General features: G+C 46.6%; 1 protein-coding gene across 2 annotated transcripts in view; it reads right to left on the bottom strand.

Moving 5' to 3' along the window:
- Window positions 1-17,484, bottom strand: part of glceb (glucuronic acid epimerase b) — a 38,585-nt gene extending 21,101 nt beyond the window's left edge. The window contains exon 1 of one of the 2 annotated variants that reach the window (XM_076287246.1): window positions 17,340-17,484. The gene's annotated coding sequence lies outside the window, so the exon portion shown is untranslated. Of the gene's footprint in view, window positions 1-2,974; window positions 3,088-17,339 lie in introns of those variants that run through there. The other variant, XM_076287247.1, reaches the window with a different exon arrangement.
- Between the last annotated feature and the right edge of the window lie 1,522 nt (window positions 17,485-19,006).

Below are 19,006 nucleotides of genomic sequence, written 5' to 3'. Positions count from 1 at the left end.
GAGCAGAAGAGAGAGTGGAAAAAAACAACAAAAAACAGAAGGCACGATCAGAAGATTCAAACACGATCAGAAGATTCGATTTTTAGAGAGTAGCTCTCTGACCATATATCTATATACAGACACTCTGTTGGACTTGTTGAGAGGATAGTAACCGTGTTTGCCTACAGTACTTATTATTTTATTTATGCATTTAGCTGATGCTTTTATCCAAAGTGACTTAGATACAAATTGCAGGGGGCAGCCTTCCTTGGAGACAACTTGCTAAAAGGCACAATGGTGGTAGCCAGGAATCGAACCAATGTCTGTGTTCAAATTCACATACTTCTGTACTTACAAATTTACCTAATAGGAGTGCACAAGTCAATGCACTTGTGCACTCATATTAGGTGCTGTAGGTACAGAAGTATGCATATTGGAACACAGCCAATGACTTTTTGTGACTCCTGCATGCTAGCGAAGTTCCTTAGCCCCTATGCTACCACCGTTTGTTGACCCTTCAGCATCCATTCGAAGACCAAAACCACCCGGTGGAGCTGCACATTCATTTACCCAGCTAAGCCAGTCATACAATTTCTCTTCCACGCGATCATCATTCAGTACCTGTCCTGTCCCAACAGGAGTGTGCCACCATTAGCTGGGCTAGTCACAACAGCAACTGGTCTCCTTTTAGGTGTGGGGCACATCAGTGCCACAGGCATAACACACAATACAGAGCTCTGCCTTCACTCCCTGTGCTCGTGGTGGAGCTAGCTGAAAGTAGTGCCGTGCATTATTTTTATGCCTGACTTTAAAGGTGCCACACTAAACATGTCTGGATGTGTTCTGACATTTAGTAAATTAGGATTGATTGGCCTGCCAAACGCTTATCCACGATCTCCTTCCTTCACCGAGCGGAGACGGGCAACGTTTTTTCAAAACAAAACATAAATGATTGGGCTGACCCATTTTAAACCAGGACGGAGGCATATTGAAACACGAAAACCAATCGACAGGCTTTTAAATGGTCTGTAAACGATGTTGGGAAAACAAATACATATTTGTAATTGCACGCATGATGAATTTACTGCTCGTCCTGCCACCAGGTCATTAACGTGCCGTTAATCCATCAAGAGAAATGCACGTGGAGTGACTGGGTCCATCACCTTGCAATAAATCTTTACCATATAACGTCGGCCTCGCTCTGCAGCAGCGGGCTGTTAAACTAAAGGGGGGCGTTAAATCACAAGGTAAAGAGAGTATCGATCTTTTATAAAATTGGCCTATTGACAAAGCACTTAAATCAGGTATTAGAAAGTTTATAACTTTCTGTCAGATGCTTTGAGAGATGGGCGATCACACAGATGGCTGAGCTATAGCTGAGCATCAGTCCTTGGAGGAGGTTAGGTCAGATTGGCGGAAAGAGGAGTCGTTCCTAGGGGTTCACATGGATGTCCCTGAAGGCATGCTGGTTGGATTGCTCATTGGAAACATTGCTCAGTTCTATCTTTCTATCACAAAGTGAATTCTTTTTTTATTTTTATTTGAGGACAAATATGAAACAGGCTGTGGTTCTGAAGCTTGAACTTCAAAGTGATTCACTGGGAGACATTAGGGCTCTTCTTCTTCAAATTTTTCAGATGACAAAACTACAACAATTTGCCATATTTTAAGGTCACCCATTTTTAGGCAAGTAGTATTGGTAGAGCGGTTACGTGCACATCCCACCTATTAAGCCAGGTGCAGGTCAAAGTATACAAAGGTAAAAAAAAAAAAGAATGTCCGCACACCAGAGTAGCTCCCAAACTTTAATGAAAAGAAACAGCAACATTTCGACCTGACAGGGTCTTCTTCAGGCAAATGTTTAGGCAACTAGTTTTGCCATCATCTTCGACTTTAGCATGATTGTATATGGTCATGTGAAGGACAGATAAACACAACTGCCATTCCCACTACCCATACATGCATTATGTAGCTCTGTGTTCCAGGACAAAGTAACAAAAACTTTAACAGCATGGCTCAGCATGCCATCAACGATACTGGAAAGGGCACGAGTTGGCAAGCTTTGGTCAGGGCCAACTGAGCAGCTGGCGGTCTTTGAAAAGTTTTTGCATTTCTTCTAGGTGGTTAGCTTGCTAATTGCAGACCAAAAGTCCTTGCTTTGACAAAGAGGAAAAATTAAAAAAGCCTCGGCTTTGCAGTTCATGCCCAGCGGAATGCTGGTTATTAAAGTGCTAAAGAAAAATTGCTTCAATATCATGGTTATATTCCTCTGCCGTGACAGTCCATGCAATAGTGGAGCAACTCATGGTTCTTTCAACTCCAGCAAAGTGAATGTAACAGGAGCATCGAGTCAGCTTCCACCTAAATGACCCCAGTCTGACTGCTGGAAGATCTGTTACTAAAAACAGCCTCGGCTGACACGGCTGCTTATCACCACAACGTGAGCGGCTGGGTGAAGAAACCCAGACTATTTAGCAATTTCTACAGGTTGCACTTAGCTAAACCCTTCTTACTTCAAGCAAGGAGGGCAGGGCAACAGACCCAAGCAGCGTGACATTAAACAGGATTTTCAATCGGCCCAGCTGTTTCCAGCAGATCATGCGGGGCTTTGCTAAAGCTCATTCCTTCATTGCAATGGAGGGGGGGGGGGGTTGAGGTGATGGTGGTGGGGTGCTATGCAGAGAGCCTGGAACAGAGGGTGGAGTAGCCTACCGTGTGGACATGGAGATGATCAGCTTAGAGAAACTTATTGAAGAAATACTGAATACAATGTATGCTGCACACACGCACACACAGATACACACACACACACACACACACACACGCACACACTCGCGCGCACGCGCACACACGCACACACACACGCGCACACACACGCGCACACACACGCGCACACACACACACACGCGCACACACACACTTGAAAACTTTGTTCGAGATCACTTCAAGAAAAATTGCCAGTTCAACCCATATCCCTAAAAATGAACCTACCTACCTTGCCTACTTGACAGGTAAGAAATCGTCCTACATTCGGCAGTCCCAGAGACCTGTAGCAACCACAGCCAACTCCCTGGAGGGCTACAGCGCAAAGCCAGCAGGGCCCCTAAAACTGAGCTTAACTGGGTAAGAAAAGAACATGGTGGAGGCAGCCACTCTCGGGACAAGTTGGAGCAGAGTCTGGGGCTCAGCAGCAGCAGCAGCTCCACCTCCGCCTCCACCTCACTGTGCTGCGCTGGGCTAACGCGTCCCTCCCTCGGGGCAGTGCTCTCCCTGGAATGTGCATCTGCACACAACTACAGCAAGGCCTTAAAACCCAGCTGAGCCACCAGACACATAGTCACCCTGAGAGTAGGGCGAGAGAGAGAGAGAGAGAGAGAGAGAGAGAGAGAGAGAGGGAGGGAAAGAGAAAGAAAGAAAGAAAGAAAGAAAGATGTTGGGAGAGTTGAGAGAAGGAATCTACAGTAGGAGGAATAAGCAGGAGAGAAAGGGGTGGAAGAAAGAAAGAAAGAAAGAAAGAAAGAAAGAAAGAAAGAAAGACCAAGAGCAGAGTGAACGAGTGAAAGAAAGCAGAAGAGGTGTAATTAAAGCCAGACCACGCTCCATCGGAGGAGCACTGTGGTAATGATCCTTTCCTTCGCATCCTCCGCCAACACGGCCAAACCCAGCCAGCTCAGTCCAGCTGAGTCCAGAGGAACAGGGCTGAGGGTGTGCGTGCGGCAGACCTCTGGCTTCTGCCACAGATGGAGAGAGCAGTGATCAGAACCAGGGAGGGAAGAGAGCAGAGGCCACAGCCAGGGCGGGAGAGAAAGCTACAGCAAAGGAGGGAGAAGGACCATGCAGCCCAAACACCTTTTGTACGGCCTCTTTTCAAGCCTCTCATATAGTCAGGAAAAATGTTGAAAGGGAGAGGCAAAAGAGCCCATCTACCAAGATCCAAGCTGAGCCTTCAGGTGTAGGAGTGTGTGTGTGTGTGTGTGTGTGTGTGTGTGTGTGTGTGTGTGTGTGTGTCTTTCATGCAATACATAAATCTCCAGTCTAAGAAGGCAAGAGGTCATCTACTCAAATGTTTTATTCATGTCAAAAGATCACATTACGGTACCTTTGAATATGGCGCTGGAAATAATCATTAACAGCGTCATTTCTAGATATCCGTCCTTGAAATATGAATCCAAAAACAAAACTCTACACTGTGCAGCACAGTAGGATATGGCCATCACAGAGACCACAAGTCCACAGTGAAAGAGATTGGTAAGAAAGAAAGAAAGAAAGAGAGAAAGAAATAAAGAAAGAGAGAAAGAGAGAAAGAGAGAGAGATATATATAGAGAGAGGAAAACCAAGGACTCATTTTAGTGAGCTCATTTTCCGTGAGGACAGTCAGGAGGGGATGTTGTTGTATTCTGGGTTTAGAAAGGGCCTCCAATCCAAAAAAGGAATTCTGATCCTTCATCCGTAAAAAAGAGGCCAGAAAGGCGGCATGGCACCACACCCGGGGCTAGATGCGCAGCGGACAGAAGATACTGACCCCATAATCCTTTTAATGCTGTTTGCAAATATAAATGCATATAGGATGCAACAAGCCAAAACAGAGCCTAGCTAGCCTGTTTTGTAAAAAAAAAAAAACAATAACAGGGCAACAAGGAAACTGAGGGAAGCCAGCTACAGACTCCCAGCTGCGTGCAGAACCAAGCTGATCAGGAGGAGATGGAGCTGATCAGGAGGAGATGGAGATGGAGCTGATCAGAAGGAGCTGGAGCTGATCAGGAGGAGATGGAGCTGATCAGAAGGAGATGGAGATGGAGCTGATCAGAAGGAGCTGGAGCTGATCAGGAGGAGATGGAGCTGATCAGAAGGAGATGGAGATGGAGCTGATCAGAAGGAGCTGGAGCTGATCAGGAGGAGCTGTAGCCGGTGCTGGAGCCCAGAGGCCAGGCATGCGGGTGGCCCAGTCTGGCATTGGAATAAAGATGGCAAAGAGAAGAGTCTCCTCTCCCATCCTCCTTTAGTTAATTTCCATTCCTCATAAAACAGCACAGATTAAATAATACATGCAGGCTTGAAAGAGGGGGAATGGTGTTCCGCTCATTGTTGATTTATGGCAGTCTGTCAGAAACACAGCCGTGGTGAGAGGGGAGCTGAGAGCGTCTTTATGTGGAGTGGAGTGGAGAGGCACAGGCAGGAGAGCTTGGAAGTCATTTTCACGGAGAGAGGGGGGTGGGGTGGGTGGTGGTGCGGGGGACTGATGACTTCTTCCGTTACGGACCAGCAGCGTGACGCTTCATATCTCGGATTCTTTCTCTCCGCGCTGTCGCAGCGGCGGGGTCGGACGACGGGGAAATTTCTATCGGAAATTTCGGGGGCCGGATCGCTTCGATTACAGCAGAGCGTCGCCGCCGCCACCGAGCCTCAGTGTTCCCACGGCGACCCGGCACTCGCGGCGGCCACAGTGGATTTCACAGACAAAGAAAGCGCCACAATGGCACCATGTGAACTGCGAGATGAGTCATGGCTGTCACAAGCTCTCAGCGATATAGGTTGCAGGCTAAATACCCATGCATTCCTCCTTTTCTCTCTCCCTCGCCTTTCCTTTTTTCTTTTCTCCAGGAGGCTTTGCATTCGCTCAGCCCTCCCTCCCCAGAGCAGATAGGGGAGATGTGGACGCCTCAGAGGATTACACCACGGCTGGAGCAGCTGCACTCCTCCTCCACACTCCCTGTCTCTCTCTGTCTCTGTCTCTCTCACTCTCATTCACTCTCTCTCTAGAGCACTGTAGTCCTCCTCATATGCTCTCTCTCTCTCTCTCTCTCTCTCTCTCTCTCTCTCTCTCTCACTCACTCTCTTTCGTTCTCACTCACTAGAGCAACTCTAGTACTCATTCGCACTCTCTCTCTCTTTCTCTCTTTCTGTGTCTTTCATTCTCTCGCTCACTAGTCACTCTGCCCTTCTCTCCAGTTCTCCCTGCTCTTTCTAAACATCATATTTTATTTTAAAAAAGAAAGGCCATCCATAAACATTTTGCCAATTCAATAGTCTCTATTCAATAACAGATGGGACAAGCAACAAGCAACATTTCAAAAGCCAGACGAGAGCGAGAGAGTGAGAGAGAGAGAGAGAGAGAGAGAGAGAGAGAGAGAGAGAGAGAGAGAGAAACGGACTCAGAAAATTAACAATACAATGTGAAAACAAGCAGCTCAACAGCATGGGTGCTGTGGGCTGGCTAAGACTGAGACAGAGCCGGAGCCTGTGGAGGACTCCAAAGAGTCCAGCCGTGCTCAGCGAACACAGCGTACAGCCTACGGCCCGGCTAGTTTAAAGAGAAACTTTCTCCTTTCTGATGTTGAAAGCTGAACCGCGTTCGCCCCTCTGGCAGAGAACCACCCTGTTGCAGGGTGCAGGGACGCGCCTTCAAGACCTTCAAAGGCGCATGGGGGGGAGGGGGCTGGGACAGCCGTCTTCACAGATGGAAATTAGACTGTAATAATTATGATCCGGGCTGGAGCGCCGCCGCCGAGCCCAGGAAACGAGCGGGCGCACGTCAAGCGAGCGCCAGACGCATGTCGTTTTTGACTGCTCCAGGAGAAGGTTAATTGGCTTGAATGGCTGACATTGCTGCGTGCACCCTGCTTATGGTGCAGGGGTTGGGGAAACGGAGTAGAGACATAGCGGTGTGCGTCCTGCCAATGGTGCAGGGGTCGGAGAACCACAGTAGAGAGGGAGCGAGTTGTTGCAGGCCCTCCTGTTGTGTTGCCAACAAACAACACATGATGAAGGACAGACAGAGAGAGAGCATAGTTGACTAGATGGACAGACAGACAGACAGACAGGCACACACACACACACACACACACACACACAATTGTATTAGAGAAAACGAGAGGGAAAAAAAGAGAAGAGGGAGAGAGGGAGAGACAGAGAGAGAGAGGGAGACAGAGGGAGACAGAGAGAGAGAGAGAGAGAGAGAGAGAGAGAGAGAGAGAGAGAGAGAGAGAGAGAGAGAGAGAGAGAGAGAGAAACACAGTCCTCTAGCAGGGAGAAAAGGCTTTTCAAGTGCTCGACCCTTGTGCTGGGCCCGAGAGGCAGAGGGTCTAACTCAGCTGTCTGCAGATAAAGACAAGCCCCCCCCCCCCCCCCATCTCTGGCACCTTGTTGGTTTCTGAAAAGATGCTAAAGAGTTTGGAATATTAAACAGCTACCCGTGAAATCAAAAGGATTTGAAAGAGAAGTGCTTCAAAAAAAAGGAGCCGGGTGATATCACACCATCTCTATGAGAAGGCTGATGTGACGGAGAGAGCGAATAAAGGAGGGAGAAGAGACGGCTTTGAGGGGATGGGTGGGTGGGTATTTGAGGGGTGGGGGGGGGGGATTCTTTCCCCTTTGCTCATATCTAAGCCGTGCATATGCAGAAGATATTATGCACTAATCAAAGCCTCGCCTTTCATATCAGGATTTATGATTCAAACTTGGAGGAAAAGAGAGAGCAACAGAGAGAAGCAGGCAGAGAGAGAGGACAGAAAGATACAGAGACAAACACAGAGAGAGAGAGAGAGAGAGAGAGAGAGAGAGAAAAGGAGAGAGAGAGAGAGAGAGAGAGAGAGAGATAGAGAGAGAGAGAGAGAAAAGGAGAGAGAGAGAGAGAGAGAGAGAGAGATAGAGAGAGAGAGATAGAGAGAGAGAGAGAGAGAGAGAGAAAAGGAGAGAGAGAGAGAGAGAGAGAGAGAGAGAGAGAGAGAGAAGGGAGGGAGAGAGAGAGAGAGAGAAGGGAGGGAGGGAAAGTAGAACATGAGAAGGCTTTTCAGGACATCCATCACGCATCACACTGGTTTGAAATCCACTGCCTGACAACCATGATCTACGTCTCAACATGTGCCTGGAATGAAAAATTCACACCAGGCTCGGCTAGGCGACGGGGATCTTTTATTGTTGAACAGAGACAACACCCTGCAAGCATCTGACAATCAACCCATCAGCGATCACCCCTGGGTATGAAAACACAAAAACAGTGCAGCACTTCCAAACACTATTAATACCACTATCTGAACAAGACTTCCAAACACTATTAATACCACTATCTGAATAAGACTTCTTTGTTTTTGTTCCACACATAACCACCCTGGTCTGATGAATTATGGCTGGCAAAAATGGACCCGGTCTGCGGCTGTAGTTTTGGGTAGGAGGTTTGTAATCCAAAACAGGGTCTGAAAGACACTTCTTACAGTTTGTGACCCCTTTCATCTCTGCACAGGAGAGACGGCTCTCTACCCATCAAATAAAGGCTAGGCACCCCCTAACACATCAAGAGTCAGATTTATGTTGGACTTTTTCAACAGCCAGGAAGGTGGGAATATTTTTCTTCCTCACGGGTCTTATTGCTCAAAAACAAGCGTATGGTGACAGCTAATGATGTGGATCGAACAAATGATCCCGGCAGTCCTCAGTAATGCCACATTGTTTGAAAAATTGCCTCTGTAAGATTTCTGCTTCAGTAAAAACTGTTTTTAACAAACACATACACACAGAGAGACTGACACACACTCACACACACACACACACTTAAGCAGAGCTGCCAAGCAGCTAAGCCATTCTGTTTCCGTCCCTTTTAAGAAGGATGCCATTTATTTCACAAAAAGTCCTCAAAAAGAAACCGCTTATGTGGCCAATTGTGGATCGCTTTCACAGGAAATGCTAATCAAAGAGGCGCCTGTGAAAACAGACTCCATGGAGAGCCGGCCTGGCGGGGCAGCTCCATTCAGCCCGATGAGTGGGGCTGGGCGTCTGCGGGGCGGTCAGGGACAAGATGAGAGGCCAGAGGACTGACCTCGCTGCCGAGGAGGAGTCTATTTACACAGCCGCCCGCCCTTGCTATAGGATAGGGTCACTCAAACACACAGAGAGAGAGAAAGAGAGAGAGAGAGAAAGAGAGAGAGAGAGAGAGAGAGAGAGAAAGAAAGAAAGAAAGAAAGAGACGGGGGGGGGGGCAGCACAAAACAAAACTCATTTGTCACAATCTGACTCCCTCATTGCACCTGACTTCACAGTGTAGTTGCTCATTAAAAGACAAGACAAACTTATGCACAGACGCATGGTGGGAGTCGATAATATTTCAAGCCCCAGTCAAGAAGTCTGGTGGTAGCATATGGCAAGTTCTCACAAGCCACACATGACTGGCAGGAATTCTGGGAGTGAGGGGTGATGTGAGCACGTGCTAATGGAGAGCCAACGGCCGAAACAGTGCTGTGCAACCTCCCGATTACGTGGAGAATCTCCTCCACATCCTTGCAACACTCCTGCACTCATCTAGGTTTAACTTTCTTCCCTCACTTCTAGCAAGAGGACTGCAGATCACTAATAATCAGATCTTAAGATTCATGAATATTCAGGAATCCAGATCAAAAAAGGAGGCAAAGCGGGGACACGTAAATAAATAATCGTTCTTTGGGAGCGCCTCCAGTTATTTCCTGGGTGATGCGCAGCGCTGGCTCGGACGATTAGCGGGAGCGGAATGAGGCATTTTCCACCGACTGACCCCTGAAAAACCCCACTGCCGACCTAGCACACCTGGCACGGCCATCGCCACAAATCCTCTTATAGGCTTCAGCAGCGAGCTTCACAGGGCCTGGGAGAGGGGAGGACGGGGGAGAGACCAGACCAACCCAGCCCAGCCCAGCCCAGCCCAGCCCTGCTCACACACAGCCAACAGCAAACACGCCAGAATATTCCATCTAGGGAGCAGTGGCCTGTTGCTGCTTGTGTGTGTGTGTGTGTGTGTGTGTGTGTGTGTGTGTGTGTGTCTAATTTTGGGGTAAACACCACTTCCGCTCTCACACACAGAGTTCCTAGGAGCACTAGTGGGCCTGAGGGTAATAAGGGTGGTTGAAACAGACCATAATTAGGGTCCTCTGAAGCAAAGATGATGCAGAAGTGCTTCAACCTCGCAAGATGATGATAAGGGCTCATTTTCTCAATAACGGCCATAAAAAAAAAATGTCTCTGCCTCTTTACACTCCGCAGCCAAAACAGCCATCAGCACCTCACTGCAATCGGAGAGATAAACAAACATGATATTAACACCGCTATTCCAGGGAGGCCTTTGTTCAAAGACCTCTCCTAGCAGCCTTTGATGTTCACCATTGTAACTCGAAGCATATAAAACCTGTTTCCAGAGCATGGAAACTTCATCAAATGATCTAAAAGCTCTAGAAATCTGCCTGAAAAAAGCAAGCAGATGGCCGAGATGCTTGTCATCGTTCACGGGGCTGGATGGGTGGACTATTTGGGACTGTGGGGGGACAGAGCTGCTGGCATAGTTGACAGTGACTGTTGGTTGACCGACTGAAGGTTGTCAAGAGTGGGCAGTAAACAGAAACAATAAGCAACTCTCTCTCTCTCGCTCTCTCAATGAGCTGGAGCAGCTGCAAGAACAACAACCAACGAAGAGCACACAGCAGGAGCTCCCCATCATGTTTTTTTTCCAGTCTTCAAACTGTCAAACTTCCAACCAGGCCTCTCCCCGGACCTCAGCTGTAGCTTAATACTTCCATATCTGACAGAACACAAGCAGCAGCGAACGCCCTTGAAACTTTAAAGGGAAATCTACTTCCATCGATCAGCTTTGATGTCTCAGTAGGGTTACCTTTCTGGATGAAAATGCTACAGAGTTGAGTGGCGCAACCCAAATACAACAACCAAGAGGAGTCAATTTAGCCAAGCTGCAGTCAACTCTGTTGAGCTCTGCACACCCTACTGTGGTGAAAGGAAGGGACTTCTCAACATCCTAATTAAGAAAAATATATGTTCCAGAACAATGTAAGATTCCACATTATATTCTTTAGAATCTTTATACTACACCATTCTAGTTAACCCCCCACCCCCTCCTTTGAAGGGTTAACGTTAACTCACTGAGGGGTTAAGGCAGTGCAAAGGTGTTGAATTGTGAAAAGGAGGAGACATCACACATCACATGACTTCACACTCTGGCAAGGGTGTGTGTGTGCGAGTCTAAGTTTCCTTGGGCGTGTGAGTGTTTATTTGTGTGTGTGAGAGAGAGAGAGAGCACACATGTGTTAAGGAATTACAAGGCTAAGCTATTGTATCTACTCAGTAGAAGAGTAAAATGTTCTGGAAAGATGTCCCACATTTTGAAGAAAAGAGGAAGAAAGCACTGAGCAGCTTTGGCTATTCTTGTCCTTTGTGTGGAACAAAGTGACAAACGCAGGCTCTCTTGACCCCAAAGTACTTCATCAGTCTGTGGAGCCAGAGAGGCACAAAGGCGGCGGAGGAAGGGGGCATTGTGCAGGCAGGGCTGGGCTGGGCTGGGCGGGAGTGGGGCGAAGAGAGGGAGCCTCATCTCAAACAGCCCCCATAAAATCTCACTACCTACCCTCACACTGACAGCAAAAAGACAAAAAGGGCCTCAGTGCCAGATTTTACACCTCCTTCAGGAAAAAGACTGGATTTACAATCCTAATAGTGCATGTTCTCTCTCAGAGTGTGTGCGTGTGTGTGTGTGTGTGTGTGTGTATGTAAGAATGCGAGTGAGTGTGTGAGAGAAAGAGAGTGTGAGTGTGTGTGTGTGTTTGTGTGTGGAAAAGAGTGTGAATGTGCGTGTAAGTCACTTGAGGCATCCTCACAGGAGGAGAAACCTCCGGTTTGTTACACTGAAGAACTCGAGGCGCTTACTTATAAAGGAGGCTATTAAAACGATTAAGCAAGACATCATTCCTGAGAAAATGGAGGATATCTCAGGCTCCCTAAGAGAGGAAAAATGGCCGCCTCAGGACATTTCATTACACCACTGCCATGCTAAACCCTGCCGTCTGAAAGACGAGCCTTCTCCAGAATTATTCCGCCCGGTTCTAAGCCTTGATCAATTCCTCACACTGTCTTACAAACACTGCCGCAAATGCGTCACCATCACACACACAAACTCGACACCACTGCACTATCTGGAGTGGCAAATGATATGACAGAGAAACTAGAACAACTTCATTCAGACAGAGCATTAGACCATTTCAGACTGTCTCTGCTTAACACAATGCCTCTGGTCATGTGAGAAAGGGCATGCAACTCAAAATCCCTAATGAACCATTTCTCAGCTCCAGAATCATGAGGTTTGATTAAGCAGGCAAAGCCCCTTCAAGGGACACACAAGTAGGCAAAAAGGCCATCATGTGATTTCTTAAGCCTCTTTATAACCAAATGCTATGAAAGAGTAGAAAAAAAGGTCTTCCCAGATAATAAGCCCCGAGAAGATAGAGCGGTATGGGCCAGTGCCTAGTGGCAAAAGCCCTGACCTGCCTCCGCCATCCGTACCCTGACCCACCACACCGCTCTCTCACCGACGCCGTGGTGCTCTGACCGACTGCACCAGCCGCAAACTTCCACGTCCCATAACTAACCGTACCTTCACCAACTCCCCCAAGCACCCCGACCGAAAGTTGGCCTTCTGTCACACTAGCTGAGGCACAAGCCAGAGGGGGAGGGGGAGGGTTAATACACAGAGCACAACAGCCAGACTGACCACCACCAAAGATTAGTGGATTATAGGGGTAGAGGGGTAAGACAGAATGGAATGGGGTGGGGTGGTTAGGGGCAAAGAAGAAGGATGACCCCAGTGGCTCATGAAAGCCAAAGGAAAGATGGGCCTGCTCCTAATGGCTGCTCCTCTGCCTAGACAGCAAATGGACTTCACTGCTGCCTAGGGCCTTGGCCCAGGTTTGGCCCAGGTTTGGTGCATGAGTGGGGGGGTGGTGGTGGTGGTGGTGGGAGGGGGGTCGAGGCCTGGCAGACCACGAGACAGCGTGGATGGCAGAACGCCGGTAAAAGATGCCCATTCATCTCAGGAGGCCCCGCACCTCCACACAGTCTGGTCACCACCAGCAGGGCGTGCTGGCAAACACTGCACCATAAAGTACAGCCAGCAGTTGGCTTCCCAGAGAACGCTTGGAAAAAGAAAAGGAAAAAAATCATATTTGCCATCCTTTTACCCTTCACAATCACAACCAAACATAATGAACAGTGAACAGTGAAAGGACAACAGCCAAACTGGCCAGTGTGTTTGTCTTTTGACATGGGCAGTGAATAGGATACGAGTCTTTGTGGCAGGCTGGTGGGGCTGTGCGTTTGGGGATTGGGATAAGGGCACAGGAGCAGAGCGCAAGAGCCTATTATTGGTGTCCACGAGAGCCGTGTGAACTGGGCCGTGGCGAGAGGTGCCCGAGGATGACACAGCAAGGGGCTCAACGGCCAGGACAGACAATCCCTCGGGGACGCGGGGGCCAAAAGACCCCCACCACGCTGATACGGCATCACAACATGTCCAGTCAAGGCAGGGAATGGTCGATCATGCAATGGTTTTAGCTATGGGCTTTTCTTTAATATTTAAGATTTTATTGGTTATCAAAACCAATAAACACACATACGAGCCTTTGTGATATCTCTGTTAGTACACTGGAGCTGGAGCATTTGTTTTCCAGCTGGGTGACAGTGGGCAGGTCGTTGATGCATGTTGTTGATATTTTACAGTCCCATGATCAAAAATGGGGCACAGCCCCAGCCTACAGTATCTGCATGCCGTTTGGTCATTTGGACAGGATAGCAACGCCTTGAGCCAACAAACTGCCGTCTCTTAGAAAACCATTTCTCCGCGGCCCTCAGAAAAACAAGCACTTTCCTGAGAGATCCACTACTGGCAGCACCAGTGTGCCCAACTCTCAACTCCGTTCCACTCCAGAGGGTGGCATGGTGCCCCAGCGGTCGGCACAACCTACAGAAAGGCCATTGTGCCATGGAGTGCTGAGATCAACAAGGGCATTCAAACTACTCTAATAAATCCACCGCGGCTTTAAAAAAAAAGAGACCATTCTTTCTGCTGTTGAGAATGAAAAATAAAATCCATGGCAACAGCATTAAACTCACAAACAATGAAGAGATATCTTCCATGACAAAAACTCCAGGACCACGAGCATACTCTCACTCCGGCCTCCCCAGCTCATTGTCCTGCAACACGGTCAGAATATTGATTACAAGGGCACCATAAAACCTCAGCTGTCTACAGGTTTCATTGATCTTAAAGGCCTCGGATCCATTAGAAGGCTTTATATTCACAGCACTTTTGTGTTCTTAACAGAGGGGGGAAAAAAAATATCACAACAAGCAAAAGCTTATATTGGCCTTCAAAGCTCCATAGAGGGCTGTTGTCAGGAGCGTGACTGGCCAAGATTATCAGTGTGGTGCGTTCCAGAGTCCTGGCGACAGCGTTACTTAGCCAGCGACCCTCGCGTCCGGGGCCATCGCAGCCGTCCAAATTGCCGGAGTGACTTCTGCGCTGCAGGGCTCCAGGAAGTGTCCAGCGAGGAGCCAGAAGGGGCTGACTTTCCACACGGAGCCATTCTGAGTGGCCACAGGGAGGCTTGGCTTTACACTCCGCTCACAGCGGCTAAGACAAAACCGCTATATGAGGCAAGTCAATCAGCGAGCACAAGCGGGGGCAGACAAACAGCCAACAACAGCCCCAACACCGCCACTCTGCCACTCACTCAGGCCAAGTCCTGGCTGGATTGAAATAACCAGGGAGATGGTCTGTTGAGTAAACACGTTGGGGCACAGGTGGCAAGGCCTAGGCATGTTGGATGACAATCTGTCTGGGGCGCAGAAGTACAAAAGTTTTAACATGTACAAATGAGGACTGCAGGCGGGCCATTTCTCCTTTTCCACAGCACTGCAAAAACCTCATTACCAGTGAGTTGGGTGCTGTATTAAAAATAGGGCTCATTATCAGGTAGAGTGGGGGCTAATTTGCTCGCTCCTCGCTTCCGCACAGCTTTCTTTGTGCTCCAAACTTCTCCGCTGCCAAATTCGCCATCAAAATTCCCTAAGTCCCTTCCATTGTAATCAGTCCACAGCCATATCATATGCCTCTTAATCAAAGCATACTGTGCGCCCCAGCTGTCTCAAATGGCCACAGAAAAAAAGTTACTGCAGAAGAGGAAAAGGAAGAGGATTCACTTCCTAAATTATAACACTATGGTTAGAAAAACTTCCATTTCCAAGTGAGCACTTCTTGTAATTAGCACACTACTTGAAATATTTTCCACTTAATTCAGCTCTTACAACTCGGGCGTACTTCTCTGTAGACTGGGGCATTCAACAAATATGTTGAAATAGCAACCAACATTAATACAGATATTCTACAACAAACAATTGTAGAATTCCTGACACAATTTTAAGACTAGGCATTTCCAGTTTGTTATGTAACAAGTCAGTTGCACAATGATGTCAGAAGCCATGACTGTCAACTAAAATATTCACCAGGAACCTGATGACCATGACTTTGAGAGAGTGAACAGAAAAAAACAACAGTGTTAAGAGTTAAGCCAGCAAGCCCAACTCGTGAATCCCAGTGGAATGAGCGTTTGGGCCATTCCCCCGTGGCAGTCCCAGGGTTAGCTCTGCCCAATGAGAGGTCAGTGTGAAATGTAAACAGGCGTAAGTACACATACGATCTGTGGGAGGATACACTCATGTTTGCTAGATCATTGTGATGTGTTGGAAATCTGATGAAAACGAGCCACTGACAAAAAAAAACAAAAACGAAATGTCCTCGTTAAGTTAAGTTGGAGAGGACGGCACAGATTCCCATCTGTCTCCATAATCTGAGCAAGAGCTTTTAAAGAGCAGGTTGGAAAGACCAAACCTCTTTTGAGCGCAAGTTTAAAATGACCAGTTCTGCATACATATGAACAGTAGGCTACATCAAGATGGAACCCACAGAAACTGTGGAATCTTAACGGCTAGTATCTTCTGTTATATTTTATATAAGTAAATAGGTTAATATAAGCGTAATTTACAATATATCATATATTAATAGCCACATTTCCAGGGACAAATTAATGACTGGCCTCTTTCTTAGGTCTTCCTTATATTATGGCACATTCAAGAGCTCGGCAACTAGGCATCAGAGTGGAGGTGGATAAAAGTGATATGAGAGAGGCACTTTACAAACCATTATCAACTTCAGTGCTGAACAGTAGTCTAGTGCCAAATCACAATGAGCGGTTATTAATCTCAATGGTAAACGGTATTCTGGCTATGGACTGACAGCATCTGATTTCTTACAATAGTCAGAGTGATGTTGTTCGTTCATCATAGAGTGTACCATCACAGCTCTCTGACTCAGCATTGTCTTGACAAGTTATCTTCCTCACCTAGATGTCATTTCTATTTTCTACATTCGGACAATGTGGTTTTATTCCTGACAAGAGAATATAAGCTTTGCAATCTTTAAAATGCTTGGCCTTTGACGTTATTTGAGAGACCATAACTTGACAACATATTTGAATGGCAAATCGGAGCGAAATTGTTAAATCTGTAAGTTAAATGGTTAAAGGTTAACTTAGCCTAACTATTTTCATAGTTAATGGTAAACACCTTTCTCCCTCCTACGCATTAGAAACGTTCTCGACATTTCTATAACATTGGTAAGTCGGAAAGCAAGCTTTCGTGCAGTGACCGATTGGCACAAAGTAGATGCGCTTGCCCTCTGATGTTGCTTTTCCATCCTGTTTCACCGGGCACACTGCCATTTCAACCCAAGACCTAGACAGAATTAAATCTATATACGCTGTCTCAAAAGATGGAGATAACATGTCAACATAATGACATTCCTTTATTGTATCTTGAAATGAATGCAGAACATCTTTGCTCATAGTGGTAACTTGCACTGTTACATTGAATTAAGTTCCCTTAAACATAGGTAACGTTAATACTCAATCACTGAGTTCAGAAGTCTAATCATATCGCCATGTCCACACAAGAATTGCAGATAGCGGATCTAACTTCCAAGTTTCACCACAATTGAATTTACCAACCACAAGTCAAAACCTCAACAAAATCAACAACATACACGTTAACGTTAGCTTCGCTTACCCATTGAAGGATTTATCTGCCGTACAGCTTGGCTTGTACGGCAAATGTCCAAATCTCTGTGTAGCCAGCGAGTTATTAGTTTTTACCACACATTTTTCCCAACCTCTAACATTAGTTCATGGGTTGAGGTTAGCTGATTAATAACTTCAGGGCTAGCATCCACAGCAGTTGCAAGGACAGCATGACAAAACTCCTTTTAACGTCAGCTACCGTTATGTGTTACCAGGAAAATAATATAGAGGAGGGCGCTGCAATAACTCCTACTTCACGTGCATCTTTTTTAGAGAGTTATCCATATTTGCCGGCCACTTCCAATGTTAGCAAGCAATGTTTGATCATGCTATTGACTCGGAACGCCAAGTCAAAGCCTGTATTGAGACGACATGTTAACATCGCTAGCTAGCATTGCTGAGCCAGGGGGAAATATACTTTTACTCACCTGTTCGGCATGTAGTTTCTGCGATTTTGTTACGGGCTGCTAAAGAACTGTTAATCTCAGGAGGCTTGGGTGGGGAAGAATTTGCTACAGTAGTCAAGCCAGTGGTCTCTGTCTGAGGGTGTTCCTGTGCCTTCCTACATCAACATCTCAGATCACACAGTGTGAGCAGACTTACATTGCAAGCAGCAAACTATGCTGCCTAAGAATCGCGAGACTACACGAGAACAGCGGGATTGGTCAGAATGCAGAGGGACCATAGGAAGAAAATAATTTTCCATCCAGCATCCAGCGAGCCAGTCGTTCGCCAGTCGCCACTTCCCTGCTTGCCGACGTATTTTGACGTACATTAGGTGTTTAATTGTTGATATTTCGGATATTTTAAAACGCTGTGTTCACTTACATATATTACAAATGCAATGGTTTTACCGGCATAGACATAGACAAGTAAAATGCATTACACAATTCAATGGAACAACAAGTCGTTATTGTGGATACAGTGAAGGTGTGTGTAAGCCATTTATATACATTTACATATTTCTTGCCCTTAGACTTTACCAGGGTTATCGCTGTTTAGGATTATAATGGTAGACATAGGCTACTACAACAATAACTACCAAAGAGAGATATCAAAGATAGGCCTAGATTTAACTGAATGGACTAAATAGATATCCAGTTTTCTCTAAATTTTGCATGAACGTTCTAGTGATAAATGCTTTGTCTTTTGTATACCACAATGCATAGACAATTTAGTATTGCAATATCAGTAGCTTAAATAATATAATACATATAGGCTAATTGCCTTATCTCTGGGGCAGTGTTTGAGGCCTTTCAATAATTAATTTATAATTTAATACATTTCATCCAAACTTTCTGTTTAGAAAAACTACATGAGATGCATGTGCACAGCCTTCTTGAAAAGGTTAAAACTCACAAGCCTTTAGAATATGACATAGGTTGCTACAAAGACAGTTTTTTTTAAACGTACATTTAGTGGCCCAAATGTAACTGCATAATGTTTATATGGTGGAAAAACATCTGTGTGTATACATAATATCTGAATGAGATAAAGGAAAATGCTAGAAAGGATGATAGAAAATCGCAATATTTGATATATAATCCAGATCTTTGATATATCTGAGCCTCCGACTGGGGAAGGTACAAGCACTGTGGATGACATCATGTATCATACCAGTTCCAAAGAAGCCACATCCCAGTGAGCTAAATGACTTTAAATGACTTTCTGGCCATTTTTAGGCTAAATGACTTTTAGGCCAGTCGCTTCTAACATCACACATGACAAAGACAATGGAGAGACTGCTACTTCACATGCTCCGACCCCAGGTCAGCTACTCACTCGACTGGCTCCAGTTTGCATACCAGGAGAAGGTGGGCGTGGAGGATGCCATCATATACCTACTGCACAGAGCGCAATCTCATCTGGACAAGGGGAAAAGTGCTGTGACAATTATGTTCTTTGATTTTCCAGTGCCTTTAACACCATTCAGCCCGTCAGATTGAGAGACAAGCTTGTGCAGATGGGGGTTGATGCTCACCTGGTATCCTGGATCACAGACTACCTGACGTAGAGACCAGTTCGTCAGGCTGAAGGACTGCTTCTCAGAGACTGTGATCAGCAGCACCGGAGCTCCTCAGGGGACTTCTTTCAC

The sequence above is a fragment of the Alosa pseudoharengus genome, unplaced genomic scaffold (assembly GCF_046254945.1).
Source record: "Alosa pseudoharengus isolate Yale_2024_CS ecotype anadromous, Long Island Sound unplaced genomic scaffold, YU_APseudo_1.1 YU_APseudo_1.1_scf_16, whole genome shotgun sequence".
Lineage (NCBI taxonomy): Eukaryota > Metazoa > Chordata > Actinopteri > Clupeiformes > Clupeidae > Alosa > Alosa pseudoharengus.
The sequence above is the reverse complement of the archived record's forward strand: the minus strand, read 5'-3'. Positions and strand labels throughout refer to the sequence as shown.